This window comes from Falco biarmicus, chromosome 3 (assembly GCF_023638135.1).
Source record: "Falco biarmicus isolate bFalBia1 chromosome 3, bFalBia1.pri, whole genome shotgun sequence".
In the NCBI taxonomy this organism is placed as follows: domain Eukaryota; kingdom Metazoa; phylum Chordata; class Aves; order Falconiformes; family Falconidae; genus Falco; species Falco biarmicus.
In genome coordinates this window covers 30,494,989-30,506,216 of record NC_079290.1, presented here as the reverse complement: position 1 = coordinate 30,506,216, position 11,228 = coordinate 30,494,989, and positions in this window count along the sequence as shown.

Genomic DNA, 11,228 nt, shown 5'->3' with positions numbered 1-11,228 from the left:
CTTGTTACTGTACAAAGACATATTTTAAGTACACTTGGCCATTTATTTGATGTATGATTCTCTTTGGCTGAATTATTATTCTGTGGTTATGAATAGTAAAGTCTTTATTCCATTACTTGCTGTAATTCTTCTCCTAAAATTTCTCTAATTAGTGATAGAGCTATTAAAAGAATGGAGAAGCAAGATGGGACATTTAGAAGTTTTTCCCTTCTGTGTGTATCTCTATACATAATTGAATAAATATGAGAAGTACAGCATCTTGATGTACGTACAAGTAAAGAAGAAATTGAATTGATGAACAACTGTCTGGAGGGACTATCCTGAGATGACACCTTGCCTTGAAGAACCTGAAGGAGGGCTTCAGAGAAAAAAGAGCAGCAATACTAAGCACAGCTAAAACAAGGCACGGGCTGGCCAGGGACAGGGCTCAGAGGCTGGGATGGGGATAAGGAGGGGACTTCTGCCAAGCTGGGCCTCTGGTATCTTTCTGCCACAGGCAACGCAGTGGCAGGGACCATCGCTCCAAGTCATCCTTGGGCCGGCATACAGGTGGCAGCCACAGTCACAGCAGGTTGAATACACTGAAAATATTTCTGGTGGCTGCAAATTCTAAATTAAGCTGCAACTAAAAGGTAGTTTTCCCTCCCTTGAAGCTGGCCAGACAAATGCCTACAGCACATGCAGGCTGACCAGGCTCCTTTCCCTGCAGCTCACCTCTCTCTCATGGAAGCAGCAGCTCAGCCTCCCAGCCCAGCACAGCACTGGCAGGTTTCCCTTGCTCTGCTGAGCAGCCGGCACCAGTCCTGGCACCGGGACCCTGTGCCTTGTACAAGCGGAGCAGAAACACACACTGCTGCAAAGACTGTTTTCAAGGTCTCAGATGAAACAGTTTGTTGATGGCTGCTTTTGAGCCCCTGTAACAACAGTTTGCAGACAGAGGGGACCATTCCGGGCTCCACCACTCCACTGCGGTAGCTGGCATCTCATCCTCAAGTCAGGACCAGCACCTGGCCTGGGCAGAAATACCCAGCCTGATGCAGGAGCCAGCGAGTCCTTGTGACGGGGACAGTGGGAACTTTGATCAGGCTGAGCAAATCACGCCAGCGCTTCCTGTTGCAGAGGTGGGGAGGAAAACAGAAGGTTGTAATTAGAGTCACACAGAATCACAGAATGGTCAGGGTTGGAAGAGGCCTCTGGAGTTTGTCTAGCCCAGCCCCCTGCTAAAGCAGGCTCACCTACAGCAGGTTGCACAGAATTGCATCCAGGCGAGTTTTGAATGTCTCTGGAGAAGGAGACTCCACACCCTCTCTGGGCAGCCTGTTCCAAGGCTCTGTCACCCTCAAAGTAAATAAGTCCTTCCTCATATACAGGTGGTACCTCCCGTGTTGCTGTTTGTGCCTGTTGCCCTTTGTCCTGTCGCTGGGCACCACTGAGCAGAGCCCAGCCCTGTCCTCTTGACACTCACCCTTAGGATATTGGTAGACATTATACTTATTATATGTAGATGTCATCTCCAGGCAGGTGACACCCATGCGGGACCCCAGACAGCAGCACTGGAGACCTCTGCGTGACCACAGCAGGTGAGTTGCTACATAGCAGCAGCGTGATAAAGCCTAAAATAGATGGACTCTGTATTAACACAGACACAAACTCTTACTGCAGAGTTGTTAATCATCATAAAATGTGTTCTACAATAACTTTTGAGAACTCAACACTTACTACAAACATATCACGGCCGGGACTCTGCACCGCTTGGTCCCTGCAATTGTTTAGCAGTTGAAGACCTTCACCTGCTTAAACATTGATTTATTGAAGACTTGATTCTGATCTTATTTCACAGCTATGTAATTCCGCTGCTATGACGTTATTCCAAATGACTATAAAATACAATGCATAAATGTGGAAAAATTAGGAGTATTGCCAAAAGGTGCATGGGGAGAACATTCATATATTTTTTATTTTGATGCTGAAGACCACAAGCCTGATTCTCCCTTCTTGAAGACTGGTAGAAATCAGGAAGAGTATATTGCAGTTATGCTGGTAAGTATGAGAGGATGATTAAGACAATGACTTACATCACAGGTCAATGTTTTCTGTCTTTCATTTTACTCTAAAAATCTTTCAATTTCTGTGTATAATCACAAAGGGTGAGCACTGGTGACTATGCTTTATAATGAAGCAGGGTCGCTCAGCTCCTTCCCAGAAAGGATCCGAGACAACACTACCAAGGTCTGCACTGCTAACAAGGACTGCACCACTTCCAGCGCAAAAGCCGCCTTTGGTAGAATTAAAACAAATTTATGGCAAAAATTAAAACATTTATATTTTAACATCTCCAGACTTTATTAGGTGTTCTTTATACAGTCATCTGGTATGTTTAAAGAGTGAGCAATCATATAAAAGGAAATATGGTCATAACTGATTGAAGTAATAAAACCCTGAAACTAAATAACATCTCATAACTCATTACACAGCATATATTAGATTTCATTACATCAGTATATGACTTAGTAGTAAATTCTCCTGTTGGTCATAAACCTCTAAAGTGTTGTCATCCTGAAAAATGAAATTAAAAAAGAGAAAAAGACAATGCCAGGACGCTCTGGCGGTGCTCGTACTGTTACAGCACAGCCCCACCTTGCGTCAGGGTGAGCTGGCCTTGATGGGCGATGCTGGGGGTGGGTGACATGTTTCTCCCCACCGCTGCCATCGTGTCCAGGACAAAACTGCCCCTCAGCTTGGGGGACTGGTGTTGCCAGGGGTTCATTTTTGTGTAGCTGACCTGCTGCTGAGCTCGTCACCCTTGTGTGCTGATGAAGCCATGTCTGCCTGGCACTGGGCAGCTCCTGCAAGGGTGATGGGTGAGTGCACTCTCCTGGTGCAGGGTTATAGAAGACAGAGCCATGGGCTGGGTGCCTGTGTTCCCTCTGCTGCGGCACCCGGGAGCGTTAGCTGCTGGGGCTGTCACCCACTGCCTCGGCAGGGCACATGGAGGGCTCGCTGCCCACCCGTCCTCCTCGCCCTCTGCCAGAGGCCATGTCACCACGGTGGCATGGCATCATTTCCAGTATTCACCAGTCGCCACTCACAGCCTGACTGCTGCGAGCTAGCAAACACAAGCTGGTCGCTCTGCCACATGCCCTGGGCCGTGGAGAGCTGGATGGACACCCACCCCAGCTACTCGCCACTTGGAGAGAGGGCAAATGGCCCAGATAGATGGCATGGCTGGAGCCCAGTGGGACTGTGAGCTGGGGCTGTCAGAAGGGACGTTGGAGAAGCAGCTCACCAACCCATGTTACCCCAGCATAGGGGTTTTGCAAAATCCCTGCTCTTTCTGAGGGTGAAACATCTCCCAACACTTGGGCTGCTGAGTCCCAAAGGCTCTTCAGGGTGCTGGTGCCTTCCAGTGTCCTTCAACGGGCTGAGCAGAGGGTCACTTGTGGCCTGAGCATGCCCAGCTCAGGGGTACGAGGAGGTAGCACCCACCCTTGGGGAGGCGAGGAGCTGGGGCTCATTCCCGACACAAGCTCACCAGGCGTCTTGCTCCCCGTGCCCGCAGCTCCTCTGTGCTATGAGCAGCGAATGCTTCAGGGAAACTGCACAAATACGGACCTTTGAGCAGGGACAGACTCTGTGTTTGAGCCATGCAGCCGCAGAGCCAGGGGCTTGCTCCACATCTCCTTGCAGCCCCCAGAATCTTGAACTTTTGTAGCGCTGTGGCACAGCACCAATGTATCTCCCTGATGAGGAAAGGCTGAGGGAGCTGGGCCTGTTCAGCCTGGGGAAGGGGAGGCTGAGAGGGATCTTGTCAATGCGTACAAATACCTGAAGGGCGAGTGTCAGGAGGACGGGGCAGGCTCTTTTCAGTGGTGCCCAGCGACGGGACACAGGCACAAACTGCAACTCAGGAGGTTCCACCTGAACAGGAGGAAAAAATTCTTTCCTTTGAGGGTGGCAGAGCATTGGAACAGGCTTCCCAGAGAGGGTGTGGAGCCCTCTTCTCTGGAGAAGAAAAAACCTCTCCCCTGCCTCCTTGGGATCTCAAAACCCGTCCGGACGTGACTCTGTGCAACCTGCTGTAGGTGAACCTGCTTGAGCAGGGGCTTGGACTAGATGATCTCCAGAGGCCTCTTCCAACCCTGTGGTTCTGTGACACCTCACTTGGAGCTCCCTCCTCCAGCAGCACAGCCCAAGTCTGGGCAGGGGACCAGCCCAGGGGCTGGGTAAGTTGCTTCCCCCCAGGGCTGGCAAAGCTGCAGCTTTGCCCCAGGTCCCCTTTCTTGTTTGAGTGTTAGGGTTGGCATCTCCTGCCTCAGGACCAGATGGGCTTCTGCTAGTGAGGTGGGTGGTGGGTCCCTCACTGTGGGCTGGGAGATGCTGCTGACATGATTTCTGAGCAGCCCTACATCACCCCACAGCAAGCTTCTTGCCGAGGTCTTCCTCCCCACCACGCAGGACACCACAGCTCAGGCACAAGGTAGGCTCTGGGACTTGTTCACGACACTGGCCTGGCAAAGCCAGGCATAAGCAGAGGCTGCTGTGGCTCTGAGTGGCAGCTATGAGCAGCGTATCTTCTCTTCAATTCCCCAAAAAGGTTTTTGCATTTTTTTATTTTGAGAACCAACCTCCCCTCCTCCATTTGACAGTTTATAATTACCCAGAGCAACTGATCAACAACTGTGCCATTTGCAACATCTGGGAGATCTTAAGGCAGATCCCAGTCCAAGCTGCACTGATGTAATTGTTTTGCTGGGTGAAGGATGATAACTCTCTCCACGTGTGTTTATACTCCTTCAAAATAATCCAATGGTTTTTTTGAAGCTCACTTATGTCAACACGTGCTTTATTGTGTCTTATGTGTTTTTAAAGAGCTGGGTGGAAGCAGCTGGAGAAGTCCCCTTTCGAAGCATACCTCCTCATGTTCTTTTTGAAGTAGCCTGTTCAGTCACTATAAAGTATCATGGCTTTAATAGCTGTTTTGGAGGTGTCCAGCCACACCCCTGTGTTTGATATACGTATGAAAAGGTAAGTATAAAAATTCATGAAAGACATCTCCCAAAGCTCCAGGTGTGGAGGTGGCTGCATTCCTCCTTTCCACGAGAAACAGCAAGAGCCCACGATCAAAGAACAAGGCTGTGCACAGCCCGGCACTCTGTACCCCAAGCTCTGCACCAAGAACCAGCTCTGGGAAATAGCTGCAAACCTACAAGTTGTCCTGCAGAAGATGTTGCTCCCAGCAGGAGCTGTCCTCAAGACCTGGACAACAGATGGGGTGGATAATGATGCTCTTTGGAGTAAGCCAGGTGAACCTGGGCTACCATGTGCAAACATTAAACTACAGATCTGAACATCTAATCTGTCATAATTACATCACCGGTCTTATAATGGGAATAGCAGCCTCTGTAAGACAGCTGTACTTCTGAAAGGAAATACTCTTTGTTACTTTTTCCCTGGAATTTCTTTCTTTTTTTTTTTGGGGGGGGGGGGGGTGTTAGGTTTTTTTTTATTTGTTTGAGATTTTTTAAAAGAAAAATAAAGGATCTCTGGCTGCTACCAGTGCAGACCCACGTCCTGACTTTGCCCTGCTACAATGCAAATGCTCCTAGGCAGGGATGACTGCCTCCATAAAGCTCCAAAATGCTGATCTCACCCCTTCTCTGGTACCTCGGCTTTTGCAACACGCAGAATAGAGCTGAGCCAAACCTCACCTGGCAGCAGAATACATTTTGCTTTTTATCAGAGCCACCTCCACACTGCTGTGACAGTCTCGTGAGTTCCAGCAGGCAGGCTGGGTGCCGAGCGTCGCTGGAGGCCTGCTTATACACTGATGGAAAATTAAAGGAGTTTTCTTCCATCTTCTTCAGAGTGAGAGACTACAGCTGAGAAACATTTAGGACAGGGAGAATTTTTAGTTAATTGAAGTAAACCAAACATATCTAGCTGCTTTTACGACTATTTCATAATAGTATCTTTTTAAGCTAATACTCCACCAGGGAACACAACTTGCAGACAAAAAAACCCCTCTGAAGTGCCTTGAAGAGAACTGAGCTTTGGACTCTGAACTTTCCTGCTTATAAACAATCATTTCAATCTGCTGGGCCGCAGCGGGAGTATGAGGCTTCATAAAAGGGCTTAGGTGTTGTAATACTGAGCGCAGCAGTGTTTAACTCCACATCTTGCTATCCAGACTCCCCATGCAATCCAGAAGATTTAGACACAAAGAACCAGATCCACACAGGCCAGTGGGGAACCGCTTTAGGAACCACTGAGGAGAGCACAGCCCAGCTGTGCTGAGGTACCTCTTTCTGATCAGGTTTCAAGCCCCAGATCCCTTCCCAGTGCAGGAACTGAAGCAGCACACTCTCATAAAACAGCAACAACAATTCCAGCACTTGCTTAGGGTTTGCAAGAAAAAGATCCAGTGTTCCCCTTCTGCCACAAAGATGTGAGCACCCCAAACCCAGACCTGCCCTGCAGCTGTTGGGGCATCCTCTTGAAGCTGTTTTGGCTTTCATGGAAAGAAACAGATGAGGTTGGGCCAGAGGAGATGGGTACTTAGGTCGCATCCAGGCACTCTGGAAGCAGGACAAGGACAGCTTGGGCTCCACTCACGATCTGGTTCAATGGAAAGTACTTAAATATTCTTTAAGGAAAAATTAAAACTCAGTGGGTGCCATGAACTTGGGGTTCCCAAAGTTTGGACACCTTAGGATGCACCGGTGTCACCCTCTGCAGTGGCCTGCAAAGCACCCTGGCCTTTGCCAAACCACCATATACCTCTCTTTCCTCAACATCCTACTCAGCAGTCCCATTTCCCAAAATGGGTTCAAGCAGAAGTTTTTCTTTCTCCCCCTTCCCAGTGGCCATCTTTGGTCTGCACATAAACTCCCCAACCTCACCTCATCCTCCTCACCACGTACTCACCCAAGCAGGCAAAGGGGACTGAGGTCAATTTATTTTCCTTACATTTCTTCCAAATCCTTGCACGTGGTTTCCTAACCTTGGGTCTACCCCAATTCCTCACCCGCCCTGTGTTCCTTGCTTGAGCCCTTGGCTTATCTCCTTGGTCCACTTGCCAGGGCTGGCTTGGGTACTGCAGGAGAGCGCTGAGCAGAGCAGAAGCTGTGAGTAAAGACAATCAGCTGGTGGACGGTAATTGCCTGAGCAGGCAAGTGCCTCTAGGCAAGTAGTCAGCCATTGCCTTTCTTTTGAAGCAGCTTGTAAAGCAGCCTAGAAAGCAGTTCTAACCAACCTACTCAAGTCACACTCTTTCTTGGTGGAGTTAATTACACCTTTCAAAGCAGAACAGAGTCAGCCAAAGGGACTAACAGCTCCATGTGCACTCCAGAAAAGATGTTAATTAGAGAAATAAAACATTTGCGGAGAAGGGAACGGTGAATCCACACGTTTTTGTGAAGAAAAAGGAATTGAGCCCACAACCTGCTGGCGTAAGCTAGCATCAAATCACCAGCAAGCTGAAGGTGCTGAGGGCTCCTTCTCCAGGCATGCCTGAGAACACCCACTGGCCAGGGGAAGCAGCAACGCACATGATTTCTGGCACCCTGGGGCATCAGACCAACCTGGCATCTAGTCTCAGCACCACCAGCACTGAGGTCCCTGGGCAAACCAGGAACTATTTGACACCGAAGGATTTATAAAACTGCACTGAAGGAAGCTTGGAGCTCCACGTGGCCTGCAAAGGAGTTTGAGGAAACAGAGTTCTGGGATCAGGCCCAGTTTTTCAAGGGTACTTACATGCTAAGCCAAATTGTTTACAATGGAGATAGTTGCCTACAGACTTTTCAAAGTCTTAGCCCTTTGGGCCTTAGACCAGCTAAAAGAGGTGAAGAGAAGTGCAGTCACTCAAGGCATATTCAGGCAAGCCGCACAGCAGGTGGGACACGGAGCTCCAGCCCTGGTCTCACCCTGGAGCAGCGGTGGCTGGGGTTGCCTCTGCCTCTTCTGTGCTGCAAGGGCAGCTCTCACCCGGGCCAAAATTTCAGTCCACGAAAACTGACCGCAAGGGCGCAGCAGTGGTGTGGGGAAATCCTGAAGATAATCTCTGACCTTTGCTATCTAGAGAGAAAATGCTTCAAGTAGGAACGTGTTTACCATATTAATGCTAAAACAGTTCCATTATAATCAAAAGCATGATGTTTCATCAAAATTCTTATGAAATTTATATCTGCTGTAGTTCTCCTTCACATGGAAGTTGGATGTAAAACAAGCATATGTTTCTTGTTACGGTGCTGAAAAAAATCCATTGTTTCTGGGTTGACCCATTCAAAATTTAAAATAATGTCTGCCATAACAAACATGATCTTCAGCAATCAAAATGTATTCTTATATTTCACTATTTAATAAAAGAACTTCCAAGTGAAGCGCAGATTTGCTTAAAAGCAATGAAAATTAATTCAACCTAAAACTGTCATCAAACTGCAGGATTAGCAATACCAGCTCAGACCCTCTTAACCTGACACACGTGATTTAGATGTGCCGAAGATGTTGTGAACAAACCACAAGATGACCTCAGTAATGTATGGAATCTGTATAGAATTTACATCCAAAAAACTACATTAATGAAGATGAAGGTTTCAAAGTCAAGCTAGGAAGTGCCAGAGGCACCATTGCCTTCCACATGGTGCTATGACCTTAAATTGCAGTTTTGCATTCTTCACAGTAGCACCCCTTCTCTTATTCAGGATTATTTTCAATCCTTCTCAGTGCATTGCTCAGCCTGGCTTTCTTGCAAGTCTGTACAGGCCACAAATGTTACCAGCTTCTTTATAAGGATTTCTGCACTTACCATCAGAGAAATAAGGACTGTGAGGTCTTTTTCACATCTAGGAGAATCCCCGTGAGATTTGGTCCTGGCACTGCACCGTGGTCCTGTAGCATCCATTGTGTGTATGGATGAATACTGACACTTTCACGCAGGATTTTCTGAAAAGATCTACTGAACCTAGAGATGTGATTGCTCTGCACTTCTGCAGATGTAGCCCCAAACACCACGTATTAAGTATTTAGCAAAATAGTTTGTGCAAACCAAGTGTCTTGTTCACTGTTAAAGAACCACCTTACGACAGCAGCCAAAAGAAAACAGTTCTCCAAACCACAATGTTCCTTCTTTCGTCATCAGACCAACTTTTCACCTGTGGCAATTTGACCCCCTTTACTGTTATCAAGCTTCTCCTTAAAATGAGGCGGTTTTGCACATAGCAAGCTCATGGCTGCATGGTCCTGGATCGTTCACAGAGCAGCACCGAGCCTGCACAAGTGCAGGATCGCACAGACAGCTGCACAGGTGGCATGGAAGCATTACAAGGAAATTGCAGATCTGAAAATCCCTAATTTTGCAAGTCCATTCCTTCCCTTCCCAGATATTTTAAAGGATAAACGCAAGAATTCAAAAATGGGAATCACACTGACCCTCCAGCTTGCCACCAGCAGGATTCAGATCTTTCATACAAGAAAACTCCTGTTTCTTCTAGCTACAGATTAATGACAGTTCACCGTACACAGAGTGGAACATTAGAGGTTGAAACGTGAAATGTCTTCCAAATTACTCATCCATTAGCCAGTAGCACAAGCACCCAAACCTCACATCACATATTCTAGAAAGAGTTTACATTCTTTAACACAAAGCTGCTACAGATCCTGGTTCCCAGGCAACAGATAACCCTCTTAGACTCGCCACCTTCCTCCGTTTCTCACTGTTTTTAGATTCTCCTAAATGTCTTAAAGTATACACACCCATCTCTGCCAAAAAACAACAAATACATTTTCCTTACTAATATCATTCTAAGATACAATTAAAAAGCATTCAGTGAACTTTTTCAAAATACTTCAACAGGAGACTACTGCACATCATGGGAACTTAAAAGTTAAAAAAGATCGATCCAAACCAGAAGCATCTGAAAACACACCTAAACAAAAGCTGTCAAACCACCTCAGCCTCAATGAACAGGCAAGCTCTTAACATGGCTTCCTCTTCTCAACTTTAACTCCTATCAAGATCACTTGGAAACACTCATTAACTTGTACTACTGTCCTCCGACTCTTAAAATGTTAAATTTGAGTGTAAAGAGGTCAGTGATTTCAGGTGTGTTAGGCCAATTGGAACATGGCTGCTTTGCACTCTACTCAAAAGGCCAGCCTATTTTTAAGTGCCTGATGCCAACAAAACCTTTTCTCTAAGTCAAGTATTTTTTGAGAGACTTTTGAGCCACATTAATCTTAATCCAAACCTATGGTCAAATAAGCAGATGCTGTCCTTCTACAAAATCCTAGCTTTTGTAGGAGTTTGACCAGCTATGCTTTTCAAATGCTACTTCCGTTAAATAATTAAATCTTCTAATATTATTATTATAACAGATAGCAAAATAGTTCTAATTCCATTAGAAAAATTCAGTATTCTAATAATTCCACAAATTCGAGTGCAAAAAATTCAGGTCCTATTTGTCTCTTGGAAGAAAATCAGAAAGTTCTCAAGAATACTTCATATTATATATGCTTCAATCAGGTTTTACTATCAGAGACGAAACAAACCTCACATTCTTAACATAATCTCCCCACAGACTTCTAAGGAGTATCGGTGTTGCAGATATTTTTGCAGCATTTTGTTTTACTGCATCAGGCTGTGAAGTTTTGAAATATGTATCTTACCCAGGGATCACTGTGTCTATCCTATAGCTGTAAGCAACTGAAGCAAGCAGGTGATGAGCAATGCTAAAAGACCTTCCATTCTGACTTCTGATCCAGTACTGTACTTACCTGGTCATACCAATTCAAAACTGCAGATGTTTGCTCCATATTCATGCAACTTTTTTTTCTACACTGCTCTAGCTTTTGGTCAGTGTATTCTTGCGTTTGGCAGACAAGTATGCATATCAAAAACTAAAAAACAAACCTTGGGGCTATTGCACCAGATTGTGTACTTCACACAGACGGCTATATGATAGGCTTCAAATTTCACATGTAATACCAAAATCTGTCTCAAATTAACAGTACCATTAAGTTACGGAAGACTAAACTGAAGTTCTTCAGCCAGCAAGGGCTGGTGTTTTCTGGATACAACTAAATTCGTTGTTTTTAAGCAGAGCCTTAATTCCATGTGTATCTCTAATATCAGGAAGGCTGGTAGATTAAAATACTTTATACCAATCACTGTAAACAACAGCATGCTTAGGCAATGAAAAAAATATATGGGAATTATTTTGTTGGAAGCA